Source organism: Zophobas morio, unplaced genomic scaffold, assembly GCF_036711695.1.
Source record: "Zophobas morio isolate AGI-343-1 ecotype UQ-CSIRO unplaced genomic scaffold, CSIRO_AGI_Zmor_V1 ptg000004l, whole genome shotgun sequence".
Lineage (NCBI taxonomy): Eukaryota > Metazoa > Arthropoda > Insecta > Coleoptera > Tenebrionidae > Zophobas > Zophobas morio.
In genome coordinates this window covers 10,271,057-10,294,173 of record NW_026972109.1, presented here as the reverse complement: position 1 = coordinate 10,294,173, position 23,117 = coordinate 10,271,057, and the positions used below count along the sequence as shown (strand labels likewise).

The window sequence follows — 23,117 nt, the reverse complement described above, 5'->3', positions numbered from 1 at the left end:
GTGTCTTTAATTTAAGAATATAAAACCTTCTCGGAGGCCTCATTTGTTCTGTTTTTTTCTAGGAAAGTGAAAGCTTCTCGGAGGTACCAACTGTCTTTTTTCTTAAGAATGTGAACCCTTCCCGGGGCCACAAGTGTCTTTAATTTAAGAATATAAAACCTTCTCGGAGGCCTCATTTGTTCTGTTTTTTTCTAGGAAAGTGAAAGCTTCTCGGAGGTCCCAACTGTCTTTTTTCTTAAGAATGTGAACCCTTCCCGGGGCCACAAGTGTCTTTAATTTAAGAATATAAAACCTTCTCGGAGGCCTCATTTGTTCTGTTTTTTTTTTTTCTAGGAATGTGAAAGCTTCTCGGAGGTCCCACCTGTCTTTTTTTTAAGAATGTGATACCTTCTCGGGGCCCTAAGTGCCTTTTTTTAAGAATATAAAAACTTCTCCGAGCCCTCAAATGTTCTGTTTTTCTCTAAAAATCTGAAATCTTCTCGGGAGTCCAACTGTCTTTTTTTGTACAATGTGAAACCTCTTCAGGAGCCCCAACTGTCTTTTTTTTAAGAATATAAAACCTTCTCGGTGGTCGCAACTGTTTTTTTTTTTTAAGAATGTGAAACCTTCTCGGGACCCTTCAGCGTCTCTTTTTTAAGAATATAAAACGTTCTCTGAGGGCTCAAATGTTACACTTAATATTGTTTTTAATCCATAGAGGTTTTAACAAAGGGTGAAATTTCGCAAAATCAATTTTTATAATTTTTAAAACAATTACTTATTGAACAGTAATTCATGGGCGAGGGAAGTTCTTTCGATATAACTTTCAACCAATTTTTTTCATTTGTAGCCTTAACTGTCGTCAACTGGAAGTGCTACAACATCACCTAGCTTTTCTATGCATGAAGTGTGTAGGAGGTATAAATGTAGGGTTTGGGTCGAACTAATCTATTCCAAACTAGCAGCTTCATGTAATTACGATCAAACTTCACAGGTAAGTTCGTTTGATCGAATAATTACGTTTAACCTCCACGTTCCGCCAGATAATTTACTGTGTAGTTGTTTAAAGTTTAATTACAACGTTAATAAATAAATGCTCAATTGACCTTACTTTAGTTCGCAACGATAGGGATTTATTAAAGGTTTTATCTTTATGATCTTAACACACACTGTTTCGTATTTAACATAAAACAGGAAAAAAAAAACCGGTGGCTCTTCTTTTTCTATTTTCTCTATTACTCGAAGCTCTAAAATTAAGTTAGAAAGCGTTGCTCAATTTGCATCTGAATCGGCGGACTTGCAGTTTATAAAATATGAATGAGCTTTCATGAAAGCACGCTATATAAACGGACTCCTGCTAAATACTGCATAGTATTTTCGGAAAATTGCCTGCTTTGTCATAAACCTGACTAACGATAAATCCACTAGCTTTTGCTATCTTTAGTGAAGCTTTGACCTTTCGTTGTATCGGGGAAAATTATTTGGACAGTAATTGAATCGGGGCACACCGGCCTAGAAATATAAGACACGTCAAGTATTATTGCTCGAGTCGAATAATATATTGCGGAAGTTTTGATTCGGGTGCAATTTATTCTGATGTTTTGCTTCATAAAACTTTTAATATGAAAAATCCCGGAGGATTGGATGTTTTGTGACTTTTCATATAATACGTAGCTTGAAACGGCAATATAGAAACGTAATAAATTGTATTTTACAAAGTTTATTTGCGATGGAACAATTCTACGTTTCATACGTGGTTTTACGCTCTTATTTAGGTTTTATTGTTCAATGCTTGTACAGCTGATGCCGCATTATTGAAGTTAGTGCCGTTGTAGTTACGGTGTGTGGTTTCAGTCGAGCGGCGCCGCTGATTATCACTCAAACCCATGTGCCGCTCTCGGGAAATTATAAATCAGTTGTCTATCACAAAAAATTGATTCTTACACTTTTAATATTTTAACATGTTTGATTTCGCTACATGGAAGCAAGCATCGTTTTCAATTGAGTAATTAATTTGGTTATATTTACTCGGAACATTTTCAATTTTCATTATCATCATTTGCTCATAAAATTTGTAGACGGAATTTCAGTCTGCATCCGCAGATGGTATTTCTACAATTTGCCAACATTGAATTAGGAGAGATGTGTCAAGTAGTGAAGCAGTTACAAAGCAAACGATGAGAGCTGCTCGGATATCAAAGCGTCACATCACAAAAGGATCAGTTAGACAGACACGCGAAGGATAAAGTTAGTAAATTTGGTGACAAGATAGGTAACTTCAGTTTACTTGACATTTTACACCTCACCGTTAGAAGATGCAAACTGTAAGTGGCTACATTAATAATGTTGAGGGATTTGAAACGGCATTAACGATTTTAGCAATTTAGTTTACCACTTTTCGTGATTTTTTATTTACGTTTATTGATTTAAGCTAGCGCCACAGGACTAAAAATATAATTTAAACGGAAATTTATCCAGACTAGCTGGGATAAGCAATTTTACTTTGCGTTTTACCGTCTTCGTGATCAGCTGAATTTCAAGTATGGGATTGGAGAATTTTTTGTCTACGAAAATCGCTACAATAACAAATGGGCGGAAATGAGAAAGGTAAATTTTCGTGTCGTACGAGACCTGAACCACAAAGAAACTGTGTGGGATTTCACTTTCAATTTAATGTCATACGTTGCGTCATGATTTAATCCAGAAATTATTAGTTTTATATGTGGTCTTTCAAACGTTATTCTTCCGTGGCGGATTCGAAACATAACATAATAATCATACTAGTACGTCATTCGAAAAACGGTTTGTGTTTATTGCCGCAACAAAACAAACAACGTCTACTAAATTATGATGAATGGTTCAGGAGACAGCTGACATGTGCTACACAGACGCAAACAATGATGGATAGCTAAATTAAGTATCACCTGTAGAAAGTGAGATTTTTGTAAATGATTAAAGAATCTGGGAATTCATTGGCGGGGAGCATTTTTTCGTGGGCTGTTTTCATGTGTTTACAACGGTCCATCCTTTTATGAAATCTCGCTGTCCAATTTGATTTGCCGCTTTGTTACTCCAAGCCCAGTTAAAATGTTGTTAGAGTATGTGCCAACGTGGCAGTTTTTTATTTTGGGTGTTTTATAGTAGGTACTACGGAGTTAAATTTTAGCGTCCTTAATGTCAACATGGCCAACGTTTACAGCTCTGAATGTAGTGCTCAACTTGAATTTTGTAATTTTAATGAAAACTAAGGACTTTACTTTTGTTAAATGTGTGTTCTGTACGTACGCAATAAAATTTGATAAGCAATAATTTTGAGAAAATTCACACCGAGAAAAATGTTTGAATGCACATCATTCAAAAAAATATTTGTTGACATTCGTTAGTATTCCGAATTAACAAATATTTCAAATGAGGGCGGGAGAGTGAAAATTATTTATTTCAGTCAATAGGGACATTTTCGAAACTTAAACAAAGATATTTAATAATTGATTTCGACAACTCCTAAAATTTTGCCAGAATCGCCCATTGGAGTATTGCAATTTTTTCTGACTTTAACAAAAATTGATTCTCAGGCGAAATTTTTATAAAATTTTACCCTGGCACTATAAACACCCTATATTTTTGGAATGAGGACATTGAAATTTATGTCCTTAAATTTTGTATGATTTTTTGACAACTTTTTTAAACACAAAATTTTTGTGTACTCCCTCTGTGAAAATTTTGGCCAATTTTCGAAACTTAACCAAAGACATTTGCTTATGGATTTGGACCTACCGAAGCTAGTTTTTCCAAAACTCCTACCATTTCTCCAGCAAAAGCGATTTGAATTTTGCATTTTTTTTCGAATAAAAAAAACATTTTTAACATAATATTTCTAAAAACTTTCCCCAGAACTATAAACAGCCACGCTATATTTTTGAAATCAGGACTTCTAAATCTATATTTTTGAATTTTTGCGAATTTTTGACAACTTTTTAAAAGCATAATTTTTCAAAACAAAAATTTCTTGGTATCCCCCCCCCTATTATGCAAATTTTGTCTAACTTTCAACCATTTTCGAAACAACAAAACGACCACAGACATTCTCTTGTGGTTTCAGACCTGCAGAAGTTGAAACTTAACGCTATATTTTTGAAATCAGCACATGGAAATTTATATCCCTGAATTTTTTAGGAATTTTTGACAACTTTTTAAAAACAAATTTTTGAGTAGGTACTTTCTCTATGGAAATTTTGGCCAATTGTCGATCATTTTCGAAATTTAACCGCAAACATTTGCTTATGGATTTTCACCTAAAGAAATTAGTTTGAATTTGAATTCTGGATTAAAAGAAAATATTTTCAAACAGGATATTTATAAAATCGTGCCCCGAGACCATAAATACGCTATATTTTTAGAATGGGCACATCGATCTCTAAATCTCTAAATTTTTTTCTTCAATACCTCTTACGAAAATTTCGGCCAATTTTCGATTATTTTCGAAACTTATCCAAGTACATTTTCTTATAGATTTCGACTTGCAAAAGTTAGTTTTTGCCTCATTTCTTGGTTAACTCTACCATTTTTCTAGAATGGCCCATTGGAATATGGCCATTTTTATTGGATTTAAAAAAAGCCACTTTCAAACCGAATCCTTCTGAAATGTTATCCCGGGAGTATAAACATGCGACATTTTTGGAATCAGCATGTTGAAACTTATATCCGTGAATTTTTTGGGAATTTTTGACAACTTATTTGGGCGCAAAATTTTTCAAAAGCGAAGTTTTGAATACCACATGAAAATTTTAGTCAATTTTCTACTAATTTTGAAACTTCAAACAAAGACATGTTGTTATGGATTTCGACCTAGAGAAGTTATTTTCGGTTTCATTTCTTCAAAAATTTCTACCATTTTTGCAGAAGCCCCCATTGGAATATTGCAATTTTTTTTCGATTTGAAAAAATTGAATTTCAAACCGAATATTTGTAAAATCTTGCCCGGGGACTATAATTTTGGAATCAGCACATCGAAATGGATATCTTTGAATTTTTTAGGAATTTTTGACAACTTTTTAAAACCAAAATTTTTTGAGTACTACCAGTCCTATGAAAATTTTGTGCAGTTTTTGATCATTTTTCAAACTTAATAAAAAACATTTGCTTAAGTATTTCGACCTATAGAAGTTTGTTTCGGCTTCAGTTCTTCGAAAACTTCTACCAATTTTCCAGAATCGTAAATTGGAATCTTGTAATTTTTTGGATAAAAAAAGATTTGTTTTCAAACTAAATATTTTTAAAATCTTGCCCCTGACCATAAACACGCCATATTTTTTGGAATATGTACGTCGAAATCTACCTATACTATAAAAAAAAAATCCTGAAATTTTTGAGAATTTTTTATCAACTTTTTAAAAACACAATTTTTGAATAAAAATTGTCACAATTTTCGACATTTTCGAACCTTAATCAGAGACATTTATTTGCTTATGAATTTTGTTCTACAGAAGTTATTACCGACTTCGTTTTTTCGAAAATTTCTACCATTGGAATATTGCAATTTTTTCGAATTAAAAAAAATATTTTGAAACCAGGTGTTTATAAAATCTTGTCCCGGAACTATAAAAACCCTATATTTTTGGAATAACCACATCGAAATTTATATCCTTGAATTTTTTAGGAGCTTTTGAAAACTTTTTCAAACGCAAAATTTTGAATTATATGAAAGTCTTGGCCAATTTTCGACTATTTTCGAAATTTAACCAAAAATTCTCAAAGAGCTCGTAGATTGCGACCTCCAGAAGTTGGTTTCGACTTCATTTTTTTTAAACTCCTACTATTTTTTCAGAATCGCTAATTGGACTATTACAATTTTTTGGATTAAAAAAAAAGCATTTTCAAACAGAATATTTCTAAAAACATTCCCCAGAAGTACAAACACGCTATATTTTTAAAATCAGGACGTCGAAATCTATATCCTTGCATTTTTTGGGAATATTTGACAACTCTTTTAAAAGCAAAATTTTTCAAAACAAAATTTTGGAGTACTTTCTACCAAAATTTTGCTTAATTTTCGACCATTTTTGGAACACCCAAAGACAATTTCCTATGGTTTTATGGCTGCAGAAGTTAATTTCGTGTTCATTTTTCCAGAAATAAACATTATTTTAAAAAGCATTATTTTTAAAAGCAAATAGTTTTAAAATCTTACTTTGGATCTTAAACACTCTATATTTTTAGAACATGCACGTCGAGATCTACGTATATCGATTAAATTTATTGGGAATTTTTTGACAACTTTTTTTAAATCAAAATTTAAAAAACTAGTTTTAATAATGAAAATTTTGCTCAATTTTCGACATTTTCAAAACATAACCAAACACATTTTTTCATTAATTTCGACATACATAAGTTAGTTTTGCAGAAGCGCCCATTAGAATTTGTTTGACTTTTTTAAAAATTGGTTGTCAATTGGAATATTTCTAAAATTTTGACACGGGAAATCTTTATGCAATTTTCAAACTTAACTAAAAACATTTGCTTATGGATTTCACCCTACAGAAATTAGTTTTGGCTTCATTCCTTCGAAAACTCCTAGCATTTTTCCATACCATATGAATATTGCTTTTTTTGGTTTAAAATATTTTCAAACAAAACATTTCTAAAATTCTGCCCTGAGACCATAAACACGCTATATTCTTGAAATAAATTCATACCCCTGAATTTTTTGTGAATTTTTGATAAGACATGATTTTACAATACTCCTTATAAAAATTTAAGTCAATTTTCAACCGTTTTCAAACTTAATCAAATACATTTATTTATAAACTTCGACTTGCAGAAGTTAGTCTCTACCTAGTTTTTTAGATATCCCCTACCATTTTTACAAAATCGCCCACGAGAATATTTCTAAACACGTTCCCCAGAGCTGAAATACGTAATATTTTTGCAATCAGGCGGTCGAAATCTATATCTTTCTGTTTTTTGGAAATTTTTGCCAACTTTTTTAAAAGCAAAATTTTCAAAACAAAAATTTGAATACCGCCTTCCTGAAAATTTTAGTCAATTTTCCACCATTTTCCAGACTTTAAACAAAGACATTTTGTTATGGATTTCGACTATTTAAAAAAATTGATTTTCAAATCATATTTAGAAAATCTTGCCCCAGAACTATAAAGATGCTATATTCTTGAAATGAGCATATCAACATTTATATCCTTGTATTTTTTGGGGATTTTTGACAATTCTTTGAAAAAGAAAATTTTTCAGAACAAATTTTTGAGTAGCTCCTATGAAAATTTTCAGTAATTTTCGACCATTCTCGACACAACCAAAGACATTTTCTTATGGTTTTAGACTTGCAGAAGTTAGTTTCGATGTAATTTTTTCAAAAACTACCATTTTTCTAGAAACGAACATTTGAATAAAAAAAGTTCTTTGGATAAAAAAAATGTTTTTCAAACCGAATAAAATTTTGTCCAAGACCATAGACTATATTGTTGGAATATACGCGTTGAAGTCTATATCGCTGAATTTTTCGATAACGCAAAATCCATAAGTTTTTTGCGAATTTTTACCAACTTTTTAAAAACAAAATTTTTCAAAAGCAAAATTTTTTTCTATGAAAATTTTACCCAATTTTCAACATTTTCTAAGATTAACCAAAGGCATTTTGGTATGAATTTCGACGTACAGAATTTAGTTTCGGCTTCATTTCTTCGAAAATTTCTACTATTTTTGGAACGTTGTAATTATATTGGATTTTAAAAAAATTGATTTTCAAACGGACTATTTCTAAAATTTTAACAGGGAACAATAAAGACGCTATATTTTTGGAATCAGCACGTCGAAATCTAATATCTTTGAAATTTTTTGATAACGTAAAATTTTTTCTTCGACATTTTCGAAACTTAATCAAAAACATTTTCCACTTTTCAAGAATCACCCATGGGAATATTGCTATTTTTGGATAAAAAAGAGATTTTCAAACCGAATATTTCTAAAATCATACCGGGATGATCCGGGATTATAAACATGCTATATTTTTGGAATCAGAACGTCGAAGTCTGTATGTTTGAAATTCTTGGCAATTTTTGACAACTTTTTTGAAAGCAAAATTTTTCAAAAGCAAAATTTTTCAGCGCCTCCCTATGAAAATTTTGGTTAATTTTTGACCATTGTTGAAACTTTAAGCAGACATTTTGTTGTGGATTCCGACCTACAGAAGTTAGTTTCAGCTTCATTTCTTCGAAAATTTCTATCATTTTTCCGGAATAGCAAAAAGAAATATTGCAATTCTTTGGATTTAAAGAAAATGGATTTTCAAATCGAATACAGTAAACCCTCGTTACTTCGAACTCGGTTAAGACAAACACCTCGTTAATACGAACTGGAAGCGAAGTCCCAAACAGTCCACTTATAAAACGAATGCAACTTAATTCGGTTTACGCGAAATTCGGTTAATACGAAACTCGAACAACTTTTTCGGCCCCAACTTATAATTCTCATATAAAATCACTCGGTTAACGCGAACAAAAAGTGCAAACTCTTTGCATCGTGCTCAAATACGATTTACTTTATCTTAATGGGTATCTAGTAAGCACAACACAAAAGTATGTCTCTGTGTGGTTTACCGAGTTGTAATCAGTTCGTTCTTATTGTTTAATGTGCTAACGTCCAAAATGGCATAGCAAAAACCAAAACGAGGCCAAAAATCCATTAATATCAAAACGAAAATGCAAACTGCAGTAGCTAAAAAGTTCACCATTCCAAAATCTACATAGTCCACCATTCTGAAAACCCGATCTCAAATAAAAAAAATAGTGTTGGGATCATTTGCGTCAAATTTTTTCGCAAAGTTGTTTAGGAAAATTGATCCATGAAATTTTATATGTATGTAGTACTAGTATTAATGTTCAAAATTTGGTTAGAAATTTAGGAATGGCATTGTTAGAAATCTAATACGAAAAAAAATTCAGCTTAAATAAGTTGTTTTTGTTATATGTGTGTTAAAATGTCAAAAAGTGATTTTCGGTTATGGCGAATTCGGTTAACACGAAATGGTCAAGATCATGGTCCCGACGGGTTCGTGTTAACGAGGGTTTACTGTATTCCAAAAATCTTGCCCGGGACCATAAACACGCATACTTTTGGAAAATGCAGGTGGAAAGCCATACATTTTTTGAGATTTTTTGACAACTTTTTGAAGCTTAACTAAGATACTTTTTCTATGGATCTTGCCCTACAGAAGTTTGTTTCAGCTTTATTTCTACGAAAACTTCTACCATTTTTGCAGAAGTGTCCAGCGGAATGTTGCAATTATTTTAGATTTATAACAAAAATTGATTTTCAAACTGAATATTTCTACAATTTTGACCCGACACCATAAACACGCTATATTTTTGGAATCAGCACGTCGAAATCTAAATCGCTGAATTTTTCGGCAAGGCAAAATTTTTCAATACTCGCCCAACGAAAACTTTGGCCAATTTTAAACCATTTTGAAACTTAACGAAATACATCTTATAGATTTTTTTTTGACGTGTTCAGATCTGACCTGACCTGACCTGACCTGACTTGACCTAAACTAACCTGAACTCTGTTGTCTCAAATAAATAAATTTTAAACATTTCTGTGAATAAATAAAAAACCAAAAAGTACATGCTTAAAACAGTTTTAAAAAATTTAAAATAATTCCTTTTTTATCTACAAAAATATCTACCGGGCGATTTTGACGAATCACGAGTTTTTGGAGTTTCATAAATTCTTAGAAAATGATTTTTCCTTATAATGAAATTTACTTAGATTAGAAGTAAGTGGGTGTCAACCAATTTAAAAATACATAAAGCAGGTAAATATGGTATTCCTAAATACAACTAGAAAAAAAAGGTACCACTGCTAACATAAAACACCATATTTAAATTTAAAGTACGTCGAAAAATGAAAGCCAGTGGATATTGTGTAAATGGGATCACGAACAAAATGGTCAAATCTAAATGCTGTAAAGCGGTCGAATGAATATGTAAATCGTAAAACAATGAATATTAATTAAAGATGTGGGCGGATACCTTGCCCATAAAATTTTTATTAAGTAACATAATTTTACTTTCTGATGAAATGGATTACACCAAAAGGGTCTTCCTAATGCGGTAAACAAGTGAAGCTATCACTTAGGACTCGAAGGAGAACGCAAAATATCCACGTTTTTTCACTTTTATTTCTTTACAAAAAAAAAGACCACATTTATTTTGAACTAAGGAAACATTCAATGAGAAAATATTCTTCTCTTCAGTCATTTTAAAAACTAAATTTCCGTTAACTTTATTCCTGAACGTTAAATTATGGTAACAAGCCCGGAATACATCACCAACGTGATATTATATTCATATAAAAGATTGCCAACTGAGGTTTTAACGTCAAATCACCTCTACTGATTTTTTTGACTTGTGGGCTTCCAAACACTACTGATTTGGAATTATTTAAATAACAATTAATTTAACGAATATCAATATTCCACCCTTGGTGTTTAGACGTCACAAGTCGGGTTGCTGCCACCTTGAAACCAAATTTCAAACACAAATAATTCATTAACTTGAATAATATTTGCTTCCTCTAACAAGCAATTAATTTTAGACAGTTGTAGAAAACAATCTAGTAATTGTTTCTCCTGCACTCCTACGTTCGTCCTATACATAGAGTATGTATTAATTGCAACAACAAAGAAGTTTTGGAGAAAATTACCATCAACTTAATTTACACCCAAAATGACTTCTTCCTCTATATAAATTAACCAGTTGCAAAATTCTGTAAGAAAAGGTCAAACTAATGCCTTTTATACCCTTAACATTAAATCCTTAAAATCATTAGAAGCAGAATCGTTAAAGCTGTACTGATCTTTAATTTATAAAGCTTTATTCCCATTCGAAATCTCCCCGTTATTTTAATGGATGGCGCAATCCCTCCACCCCCGTAATTGCCACTCTAATTGTTCCTCGCAACGAGTTTCCCCATCATTACCAGCGAGTGTGAAAAAAGCAACATATCTTTGTTTCCCGGAGAATTTAAATTTAAACCAAATGAGACAAGCAAGTCGGAAGCTTCTAAGCTTTTGTTACGTGTAAGCATTCGTCTCCATTCAAGACATAATAGGAGAAGCTCAGGTCTTCGCCTTGTTGAATTCAACAGAGCGTCACGTTTCCTCAATTTACATTTTTTGAATTGCTTCTGCAAACGTGCGCTCCTTTACACGTGGGAAATCTGAATAACACCGAAAATCAAATTTTTTCGAACCCAAAAATTGATTTCGGGGAATTACAAAGTCCTCGATTGTAATCATTGCTGAAGTTTTAATGGACTTGGGGGGAGGAATTCAGCTGGTCGGGGCTGGCATCTCAAGGTAAAGTACGATTTTACGGAGTTTTGCCGCAGAACGAGCTTTTGTGTATTTTGTTGGGGGAAAAAAATTAAAGGGATTTATTGTATGTTCACTAGGTAGGGAGTTTGGGGTAAAATTTTCCGCCAATTTATTTATAACATTTTAAATTTTGACGACAGCAAAGTGGTTCCGGGAGAAAAGTTTTTTCTGTTTTGCTTTTACGGAGTTGTTTTGTTGTAAGCATTCCCAGTCCATTTTTATTTCCTAAGCGTCAGCTAAAGAAGTTTGGTAATCGAGTCCATCGGGCGAATTGCCACTTTCATGGTTTTTTTCACGTTTCATTTTTCAATTTTTATTAGAGATATAGTCCTTGAAGCTACTGGATCGATTGTTGTCATTTTTGTATTTATATTAGGAATATCATGTTGATAGTAAAACGCTAACCAAAAATTGACTACTCATCCTCGCCAACATTTGGTGACGTCATCTCCAAAATTTACAAAAGTGAATTTGTTCTTATTTTTATAAAATAAGATACTTCTGAACTTGTGGTGTATGGAATCCGTGTCGAGTTTTCACCCTAAACATTCAGTTTTTTTTGGAAAAAAAAACAAAAATGTATAACAACTTTAACTTTGATGAAAATCTGCAAAAACCGAATATGCTGAAATTTTGCAACGTTTTAAGGTTGTCGTAATCGTGATAAATTTTTTTTTGTTACTTTAACATTACAATCAAATCTTTAAGATTTTAACTCATCTTATGAGGATTATCATAAAAAGTAAAATTCGCCAAATCAAATCTTATAATTTTTCGAAAAGTTTAGATTTATTTACCTTAGACCAATTATTTGATATCACAATTTTTCGTTTTTCCGTTTTCTTCGATTTTACAGTTTTTGGTATCACATTTTATTTAATTTGTCAATTTTTCCATTTTTCAATGTTTCGGTTTTATAATTTTGTGTATTTTCAACTCTAATTTTTTAAATTTTTCAATTCTCGACTGAATTTTTTTAATGTTTCTTTCGATTTTATAATTTTTAGTTTGTTTAATTTTTTTAATTCTCAATATTTGATTTATCAGTTCCTCGGTTTTCCAATTTTTAAATTTATCAGTTTTGCAAATTTTAGGTGTCTATTTTCCGATTTCTCTAAGTTTCAATATTTTGATTTTAAAATATTTCGTTTTTCGATTTTGGAGTTTCTCGAGTTTTAAGTTTCCTAATTTTTGTTCTTTCGATTTTTCAATTTTTCAAGTTCTTCATTTTCAATGTTTGGATTTTTCAGTTTTAAAGTTTTAAAGTCGAAAAGCTGAAAAAACGAGAAATTGCAAAATTGAAAGAATGGAAAATCAAAAATTGCAAACCAAAGTAACTTAACATTGTAACATTGAAAAACTAAAAATTTAGAAAAATTGGAAAACCCAAAATTATCGTCAAAATTCTAAAGAAGAAAAAGAGAACATTAAAAGATCGAAAAATTGAAAAATCCAAAAATTGAAAAATTTCAAATTGAAAAAAAAGAAAAATTATTATAGAATCGGAACACTGATGTATCGAAAAATTAAAAAATATAGATAAAAAACGCAGAATTAAAAAATTGAAGAAAAAAAAACTAGAGAAATTGCAAAATTGGAAAATTAAAAATTGGAAACTCGTAAAATTGCAAATCGAAAAATTTCAAAATGTAAATAATGGAAATCGAAAAATTGCAAATCGCTCTACTGAAGAAACTAAAAATTGATACATTGAGAAGCTAAAAATCGAAAAACTTAAAAATCGAAAAAAAAATGAAACGAAATATTTAAAACAAAAAAAAATTAATCGAATCGAAAAATTGGAAAACCCAAAAATTGTGCTATTGGAACCTACCGTCAAAAAAAAAATCAAAAAATTAAAAAATTTCGAATTTCAAAAAAGAAAAATTATAAAATCAGAATATGGAAGAATCGAAACATTAAAAAATGAAGAAATTAAACAACTGAAACGAAACATTGCAAAATGAAAATTTGAAGAAATGAAAAATTTAAAAAACCAAAAGTTGGAGGATTAAAAATTTAAAAATCGAGAAATTTTAAATGGAAAAATTGGAAAAACTAAAAATCTAGAAAAATTGGAAAACCTAAAAACTGTACTATCGAAAAATTATCGTCAAAATTCTAAAGACGAAAAATTGTAACATTAAGAGATAGAAAAATTGAAAAATTAAACATTGTATAATCTGAAAACTGAGAACCGAAAAGTTAAAAAATCCAAAAATCGAAAAATTCCACTTTCAAAAGAAGAACAATTATAAATAAAAAAAAAACAACGATATCGAAAAATTTCAAAATCAAAAAATTGAAACATTCACAAGTTGTAAAATCCCTAAACTGAAAAATTTTAAAATGATAACTCGAAGAGTAGATGATTGTTGTACAATTGAAGAAACAAAAATAAAAATTAGAAAGATTGCAAATCGTAAAATTGAAGAAAAGAAAAAATTAGAAATTGAAATTAAAAACCAAAAAATTATTAAACTGAGCCGTCGAAAAATTGAAAAAATAAAGAAAATAAAGAACCGAAACGAAAAATTGCAAAACGAAAATTTGAAGAAATGAAAAATTTAAAAATCGAAAATTTGAAAAATTAAAAATTGCAAAACTGAAAAATTTTATATTTAATTGCAAAATCCAAAAAGCTAGCAAAATTGGAAAACCCAAAAACTGTACTAAGGAAAAATTATCGTCAAAATTCTGAAGATGAGAAACCGCAACATTAAAAGATCGAAAAATTGAAAAATAAATATCGAGTAAGCGAAAAATTGAGAACCGAAAAATCAAAAAATCCATAATTGACAAATTTTACTTCGAAAAAAAGAAAAATTATAGAATCAGAACCTCGAAAAATTAAAAAATTAAGAACATTCAATGATAGAACGGAATCCAAAAACTGAAATAAAGAAAACTTAGGAAATCCAAAAAATGAAAAATTAAAAATTGAAATATTCAAAAGTTGTAAAATCGAAAACTGAAAAATTTAAAAATAGAAACTTCAGAGTTGCAGGTCATAAAATGGAAGAAACAAAAAAAAATCAAAAATTGAAAAATTGTAAATCGTAAAATTGAAGAAACGAAAAACTGAAAGAATTGAAATTAAAAAAACAAAAAATTATTAAGTGGCAACATCGAAAATTTGTAACAATGAAAACAATAAAAGTCCGGAAGAAAAAATTGCAAATCGAAAATTTGAAGAAATGAAATATTTATGAATGAAATGAATTAGAAATTGAAAAATCGAAAAATTTTAAATGGAAAAATTGCCAAATCTAAAAATGTAGAAAAATTGGAAAACTAAACATCCAGTAATTGAAAAATTGGATACCGAAAAATTAAAAAAAATAAAACCCGTGAAATTGCAAATCGAAAAAATTTCAAAATCAAAAAATTGAAACATTCACGAGTTGTAAAATCCCTAAACTGAAAAATTCTAAAATGATAACTCGAAGAGTTTCATGATTATTGTACAATTGAAGAAATGAAAATTAGAAAAATTGCAAATCGTAAAATTGAAGAAAAGAAAAAATGAAAACATTGAAATTAAAAACCAAAAAAATTATTAAATTGAGCCATCGAAAAATTGAAAAAATAAAGAAAATAAAGAACAGAAACGAAAAATTGCAATACGAAAATTTGAAGAAATGAAAAAAAAATGAGAAATTTTAAATTTAATTGCAAAATCCAAAAATCTAGAAAAATTGGAAAACCCAAAAACTGTAAAAATGATCGTCAAAATTCTGAAGATGAGAAACTGCGACATTAAAAGATCGAAAAATTGAAAAATAAATATCGAGTAATCGAAAAATTGGGACCAAAAAATCAAAAAATCCAAATTGACAAATTTTACTTTGAAAAAAAGAAAAATTATACAATCACAACATCGAAAAATTAAAAAGTTAAGAAAATTCAATGAGAGAACGGAATCCAAAAATTGAAATAAAGAAAACTTAGGAAATCCAAAAAATGAAAAATTAAAAATTGAAATATTCAGAAGTTGTAAAATCGAAAACTGTAAAATTTAGAAAATAAAAACTTCAGAGTTGCAGGACATAAAATGGAAGAAACAAACAAAAATCAAAAATTGAAAAATTGTAAATCGTAAAATTGAAGAAACGAAAAACTGAAAATTGAAATTTAAAAAACAAAAAATTATTAAGTCGCAACATCGAAAAATTGTAACAATGAAAACAATAAAAATCCGAAAGAAAAAATTGCAAATCGAAAATTTGAAGAAATGAAAAATTTACGAATGGAATGAATTAAAAATTAAAAATCGAAAAATTTTGAATGGAAAAATTGCAAAATCTAAATATCTAGAAAAATTGGAAAACCCAAAAACTGTACTATCGAAAAATTATCGTCAAAATTCTAAAGATGAAGAAAAGTAACATTAAACGATCAAAAAATTGGAAAACTAAATATCCAGTAATTGAAGAATTGGATACCGAAAAATTAAAAAAATTAAAACTCGTGAAATTGCAAATCGAAAAATTTCAAAATCAAAAAATTGAAACATTCAAAGTTGGAAAATCGCAAAACTGAAAAATTTAATTAAAAAGGAACACTCGAAGAGTTCCATGTAGTACAATTGACGAAACAAAAAAAAAAGATAAACTGAAATTAAAAAACAAAAAATTATCAAAACAGATTATCGAAAAATTGCAAATCGAAAATTTGAGGAAATGAAAAATTCACGAATCCTAAGAATGAAAAATTAAAAATTGAAAATTTGATAAATTTTAAATGGAAACTTAACTTATATTAAATTATAAAAATGAAATCTCGTAAAATTGCAAATCGAAAAATTTAAAACTTTAAACATTTAACGTTGCAAAATCGCAAAGCTGAAAAATTGCAAATCGAAGATTTAAAAAAACTGAAATTAGTAAACAAAATTAATTAAATCGGAACATCGGAAAAATTGTGAAAATAAAGTAAATAATAAACCGAAGCGAAAAACTGCTAACCGAAAATTTGAAGAAATGAAAAATTTAAGAATCGAGAAATTGAAAAATTGAAGACACGAAAAATTGATAAATTAAAATTGAAAAAGGAAAAAATTATAAAATCGAACACTGAAAAATCGAATAATTTAAAAAATAAAGAAAATATAAAGCCGAAACGAACATTGCAAATTGAAAAATTTAAAATTGAAAACTCTACGGCCGATTTATGGAAAGCGAATTGAATATTGAAATTCTCGATTAATTTAACAGACGATTGAAATGTCCACTATGAGCTCGTGATTGGTTAAAATATGCACGTTGCATTGCAACAGAGCTCAGTTAAACCTTAATCGCGATTAACTTTTAATTCGCCTTCTATAAACCGGATCCTATAGTAACTCAAATCTAAAAATGGCAAAATCTGAAAATTGAAAAACTGAAGAATTGAAACTTAAAAACTCGAAAAAATCGCAAATCGCATTATTAAAGACACAAAATTATTGAAAAATTCAAATCTAAAAATCTGCAATAATGTTATTTACGCCACTGGTTTTTATTTTATAGGGGTTATCCGAAAAAAAAAAAGCAAATAATTTTTATAATTTTTCAAAAAAACGGGATTTGTTTGGTTGCACTTCAGGAGCGAGGGCAGTTCTATCAAAATAACCTTCGACTAAACACAGTGGCAAATCGTAAATACAGAAAATTTTATCTTCTACAGCATCGGCTAGACGTTGGTATGACGTCATCCTGCTACACTTCAAGGGGCTTTAACTTCAAAATCGCCAACGCTGTGTTTTGGTACTGTTCTTAGAATTCTGAATTCAGCAGACTTAATAATAACTTGTTTTAGGAAACGCAACAATATTTAATAACAAGGGTTATCAAACTGTTATTCATCTAATTATGTTTTTTAAAAAGAAATTGTGTTCAATTCATTTATCATAAACGATCGACTCACTTAACAAAATGATTGTAACATCAAGTGTCTATCAAACAAACGATGACTCTAAAAATCAGACATTAATTAAATCTGTTTGCGAGGTTCTTCAGTAACTTTCAATGGATAGACATACTTTATTCATTATGATACATGGTAGAATATACAATACAACGGTGTCAATCATTAGTGTCACGCTGCTGTCAGATATGAGTGAGTATAGTAACATAATGAATTGATTTATAGATTTCTTTTTACTATATAATGTCGTTTAAAGAAAATACCGCGATTTTAATCATTCTGGTAAAGAACACTACATAATCTAAATAGCAAGCAGCCGTATACGAAATGTTTCAATTTTTTTTAAACTACTCCCATTTTAAAAATTTTTCCGACAATTTGCATCATTATCTCAATATCGCAATAACGAAGCTCCGCTTAAAAACTCATTTCCAATTCAGCACGCAATTCAGTTTCTCTTGTTTTCATTCTAACCAAACCACACCGCTTACACAAAATAAACACGTATCTACTAAAAAATTCCAACTCACCAATTCCCGTCCCAAAATGGTGTAAACGCGAACAAAGACATCCTGAAACTCCCCGACTGACTAACTCTAGCGTCGGAACGCCACTGACGCTACAACTGGGTCAATAAATCTTCACAACTTCCTACCCATCATTTTCAAACGATAAAAAATACAAATTTATATTGTACGTCTTTTGACAAATAAGAGACAGGAAAGTTGGGGCAAAATGGATGTGTGCGTAATAAAAAATGAGAACGTCCCGAGGGAAAGATGATGAAATATTCCCTTAATGCGCGTTACGAGTAACTCGTGTGTTTCAATTTTGAAAGACGCGCACTGAGGGGGTTGAAAAATTAAAATGTGCGATTGGAAAGTCGCAGTTTTTGCAGGAACGGCTTTCTGGACTTTATCGTCTTTGTTCTCGACCTGTGGATGATTTATTAAATAGTTGGAAAAATACGGCTTCTGCATGCATGCATATTTCACAATCTGTGTCAGGGATGCGAGCTGGAGCCGATGGGAAATGCAGAAGATTTTGCATTTTTCACTTCACGGGGTTAGGAATTTGTGATTAGGATAATTAAGGGATGGTGCACTATTTTCATTAATTCAGGATCTGTACTGGTGAGGAAAAGTTTCCCCTTTTAAAACTCGTCTGCAGTTAATTTCCATTCCGCTAATAAAGTGGAAAAGGATTTTAAAAGTTTGTTATTGCTTTGTGAAGTAAGACTGTTCGACTAGTTTTACATTTAGAGTTGGCTGAATGACTTTTTACTTCGTGAGCGTAAGCTAAGCTAATTTTATAAAATACCATATTTCTGCTATTGTGATGTATAAATCTGTGTCGAGTTTTCACCCCACACATCCAGATTTTTGGAAAAAATTAAAATTGTATTATAACAACATTTGGCAAAACTGAATATTCTGAAATGTTGCACACATTTTAACGTTTAATCAAAATTTATTCGTTTATCCCATAAGAAGTTGTACGTGTTTGTTTCGAGAAAGTTTTTCCATTGCAAAAATTTTTTGATGACGTCATCAATTTGGATAGATGCAGTAATATTAAAGTAATTGTGAAGAAGCGTATTACATACATATGTTTATTTTAGCTTATAAGGGTTATCATAAAAAAAATTAAATTCGCACAACCCAATCTTATAATTTTTCGAAATATTTGGATTTATTTACCTTCGACTAAGTTTTTGGAATCACAATTTTTCGTTTTTCCATTTTAAGATGTTTCGGTTTCATCATTTTTCGCTCCTTCAACTTCACTTTTTTCAATTTTCCAGATTTTCCTTTCCTCAATTTTTCGAGTTTTTGATTTTTATTTTTTCCCGATTTTCCATTTTTAAAATTTTTGAATTTCCAGTTCTTCGATTTTCTGACTTATTTAATTTTGAGTATTTTCAGTTTGCAATACATATTTTGGACTTTTTTGGTTTTTAAGTTTCTTAGTTTTTAATCTTTCGATTTTTTAATTTTTAATTTCTTCATTTTTTCAAGTTCTTGACTTCTAGCTTTTAGATTTTTCAAAATTTTCAATTTATACTTTTTCGTTTTTTCATTTTCGATTTTTCAGTTTACAATTTTGCTTAATAATTGCAGTTCTCCGACTTTCCGTTTATTTGATTTTTAATATTTACATTTTTTGGATTTTTCGATTTTGCATTTTTTCGGTTTTTAAGTTTCTCAATTTTTTAATCTCTCGATTTTTTAATTTTTCGTTTCGTCAATTTTTCAAGTTCTCGATTTTTCAAAATTTTAATTTTATATTTTTTCGCTTTTGCACTTTTGATTTTTCAATTTTTCAATTCTTCCATTTCAGTGTTTCGGTTTCATCATTTTTCGTTCCTTCTACTACAATTTTTTGTATTTTTCTATCTCTCGGCTTTCAAATTTATCAATTTTCCTTTTCTTCAATTTTTCAATTTTACAATATTTCATTTTTCGATTTTTCAGTTTTGTCAATTTCTAATTTCTCGATTTTTCAATTTTTCGTACCCCGATTTTCGAGTTCTTGATTTTTATTTTTTTCCCTATTTTTAAATTTTCATTTTCTCGATTTTATATCACAGTTTTTTGCTTGCTTATTTCCTTTATTTTTTCAAAGTTTCAGTAAATTTTTTAATTTTTCTTTAATCAATTTTTCAAATTTTCAATCTCTGATTTTTCCAGGATTTTCCAATTTTTAAATTTTTCAGTTTTACAATTTTTGGATTTCCAGTTCCCCGATTTTCCGATTTCTTGAATTTTCAATATTTGGAATTTATAGTACGTAATTCGTTTTTTCGATTTTGCACTTTTTTGGTTTATAATTTTCTCAATTTTTAATCTTTGGATTTTTTAAGTTTTCGTTTCTTCAGTTTTTCAAGTTCTTGATTTCCAGTTTTTAGGTTTTTCAAAATTTTCATTTCATACTTTTTTGTTTTTTCATTTTCGATTTTTCAATTTACAATTTTACAATTTTTGGCTTTCCAGTTCTCCGACTTTCCGATTTATTTAATTTTTAATATTTACATTTTTTTGTTTTTTCGATTTTGCATTTTTTCGGTTTTTAAGTTTCTCAATTTTTTAATCTTTCGATTTTATAATTTTTCGTTTTTTCAAGTTTTCAAGTTCTCGATTTCTGGTTTTTAAGTTTTTCAGAATTTTCATTTCATACTTTTTCGTTTTTCCACTTTCGATTTTTCAATTTTTCAATTTTTTCATTTCAGTGTTTCGGTTTCATCATTTTTCGTTCCTTTTAGTCCAATTTTTTGAATTTTTTAATCTCTAGGCTTTCAAATTTATCAGTTTTCCTTTTCTTCACTTTTTTGGTATTACAATATTTCATTTTTCGATTTTTAAGTTTAGTCAATTTTTAATTTCTCGATTTTTCAATTTTTCGTACCCCGATTTTCGAGTTCTTGATTTTTATTTTTTTCCCTGCTTTTAAATTTTCATTTTCTCGATTTTATGTCACAATTTTTTATTTCCTTATTTCCTTTATTTTTTCAAAGTTTCTGTAAATTTTTTAATTTTTCTTTAATCAATTTTTCAAATTTTCAATCTGTGAATTTTCCGGGATTTTCCAATTTTTAAATTTTTCAGTTTTACAATTTTGGGATTTCCAGTTCCCCGATTTTCCGATTTTTTTAATTTTCAATATTTGGAATTTATAGTACGTAATTCGTTTTTTCGATTTTGCACTTTTTTGTTTTTTAAGTTTCTCAATTTTGAATCTTTGGATTTTTTAAGTTTTCGTTTCTTCAGTTTTTCAAGTTCTTAATTTCCAGTTTTTAGGTTTTTCGAAATTTCCATTTCAAACTTTTTTGTTTTTCATTTTCGATTTTTCAGTTTACAGTTTTACAGTTTACAATTTTACAATTTTTGGTTCCAGTTCTCCAACTTTCGGTTTATTTAATTTTTAATATTTACATTTTTTGTTTTTTCGATTTTGCAATTTTTGGGTTTTTAAGTTTCTCAATTTTTTAATTTTTCGATTGTTTAATTTTTCGTTTCTTCAAATTTTCATTTTATACTTTTTCGCTTTTCCACTTTTGATTTTTCAATCCTTCCACTTCAGTGTTTCGGTTTCATCATTTTTCGTTCTTTCTACTTCAATTTTTTTAATTTTTCAATCTCTCAGCTTTCAAATTTATCGATTTTGTTTCTTCAATTTTGTCGGTTTTACAATATTTCGCTTTTTGCGATTTTTCAGTTTTATCAATTTCTATCTAATTTCTCGATTTTTCGTACCCCGATTTTCGAGTTCTTGATTTTTATTTTTTTCCCTACTTTTAAATTTTCATTTTCTCGATTTTATGTCACAATTTTTTGTTTCCTTATTTCCTTTATTTTTTCAAAGTTTCTGTAAATTTTTTAATTTTTCTTTAATCAATTTTTCAAATTTTCAATCTGTGAATTTTCCGGGATTTTCCAATTTTTAAATTTTTCAGTTTTACAATTTTTGGATTTCCAGTTCCCCAATTTTCCGATTTTTTTAATTTTCAATATTTGGAATTTATACTATGTAATTCGTTTTTCCGATTTTGCACTTTTTTAGTTTTTAAGTTTCTCAATTTTATATCTTTGGATTTTTTAAGTTTTCGTTTCTTCAGTTTTTCAAGTTCTTGATTTCCAGTTTTTAGGTTTTTCAAAATTTTCATTTCATACTTTTTTGTTTTTTCATTTTCGATTTTTCAATTTACAATTTTACAATTTTTGGCTTTCCAGTTCTCCGACTTTCCGATTTATTTAATTTTTAATATTTACATTTTTTTGTTTTTTCGATTTTGCATTTTTTCGGTTTTTAAGTTTCTCAATTTTTTAATCTTTCGATTTTATAATTTTTCGTTTTTTCAAGTTTTCAAGTTCTCGATTTCTGGTTTTTAAGTTTTTCAGAATTTTCATTTCATACTTTTTCGTTTTTCCACTTTCGATTTTTCAATTTTTCAATTTTTTCATTTCAGTGTTTCGGTTTCATCATTTTTCGTTCCTTTTAGTCCAATTTTTTGAATTTTTTAATCTCTAGGCTTTCAAATTTATCAGTTTTCCTTTTCTTCACTTTTTTGGTATTACAATATTTCATTTTTCGATTTTTAAGTTTAGTCAATTTTTAATTTCTCGATTTTTCAATTTTTCGTACCCCGATTTTCGAGTTCTTGATTTTTATTTTTTTCCCTGCTTTTAAATTTTCATTTTCTCGATTTTATGTCACAATTTTTTATTTCCTTATTTCCTTTATTTTTTCAAAGTTTCTGTAAATTTTTTAATTTTTCTTTAATCAATTTTTCAAATTTTCAATCTGTGAATTTTCCGGGATTTTCCAATTTTTAAATTTTTCAGTTTTACAATTTTGGGATTTCCAGTTCCCCGATTTTCCGATTTTTTTAATTTTCAATATTTGGAATTTATAGTACGTAATTCGTTTTTTCGATTTTGCACTTTTTTGTTTTTTAAGTTTCTCAATTTTGAATCTTTGGATTTTTTAAGTTTTCGTTTCTTCAGTTTTTCAAGTTCTTAATTTCCAGTTTTTAGGTTTTTCGAAATTTCCATTTCAAACTTTTTTGTTTTTCATTTTCGATTTTTCAGTTTACAGTTTTACAGTTTACAATTTTACAATTTTTGGTTCCAGTTCTCCAACTTTCGGTTTATTTAATTTTTAATATTTACATTTTTTGTTTTTTCGATTTTGCAATTTTTGGGTTTTTAAGTTTCTCAATTTTTTAATTTTTCGATTGTTTAATTTTTCGTTTCTTCAAATTTTCATTTTATACTTTTTCGCTTTTCCACTTTTGATTTTTCAATCCTTCCACTTCAGTGTTTCGGTTTCATCATTTTTCGTT

The 23,117-nt window shown here is 28.9% G+C and overlaps 1 protein-coding gene across 1 annotated transcript in view; it reads right to left on the bottom strand.

Annotated features, from left to right (window-relative positions):
• LOC135141189 (leucine-rich repeat-containing protein egg-6) overlaps window positions 1-17,880 on the bottom strand; it is a 91,859-nt gene extending 73,979 nt beyond the window's left edge. Inside the window, exon 1 of the mRNA XM_064072060.1 lies at window positions 17,806-17,880. The gene's annotated coding sequence lies outside the window, so the exon portion shown is untranslated. The remainder of the gene's footprint in view (window positions 1-17,805) is intronic.
• Window positions 17,881-23,117: the final 5,237 nt, after the last annotated feature.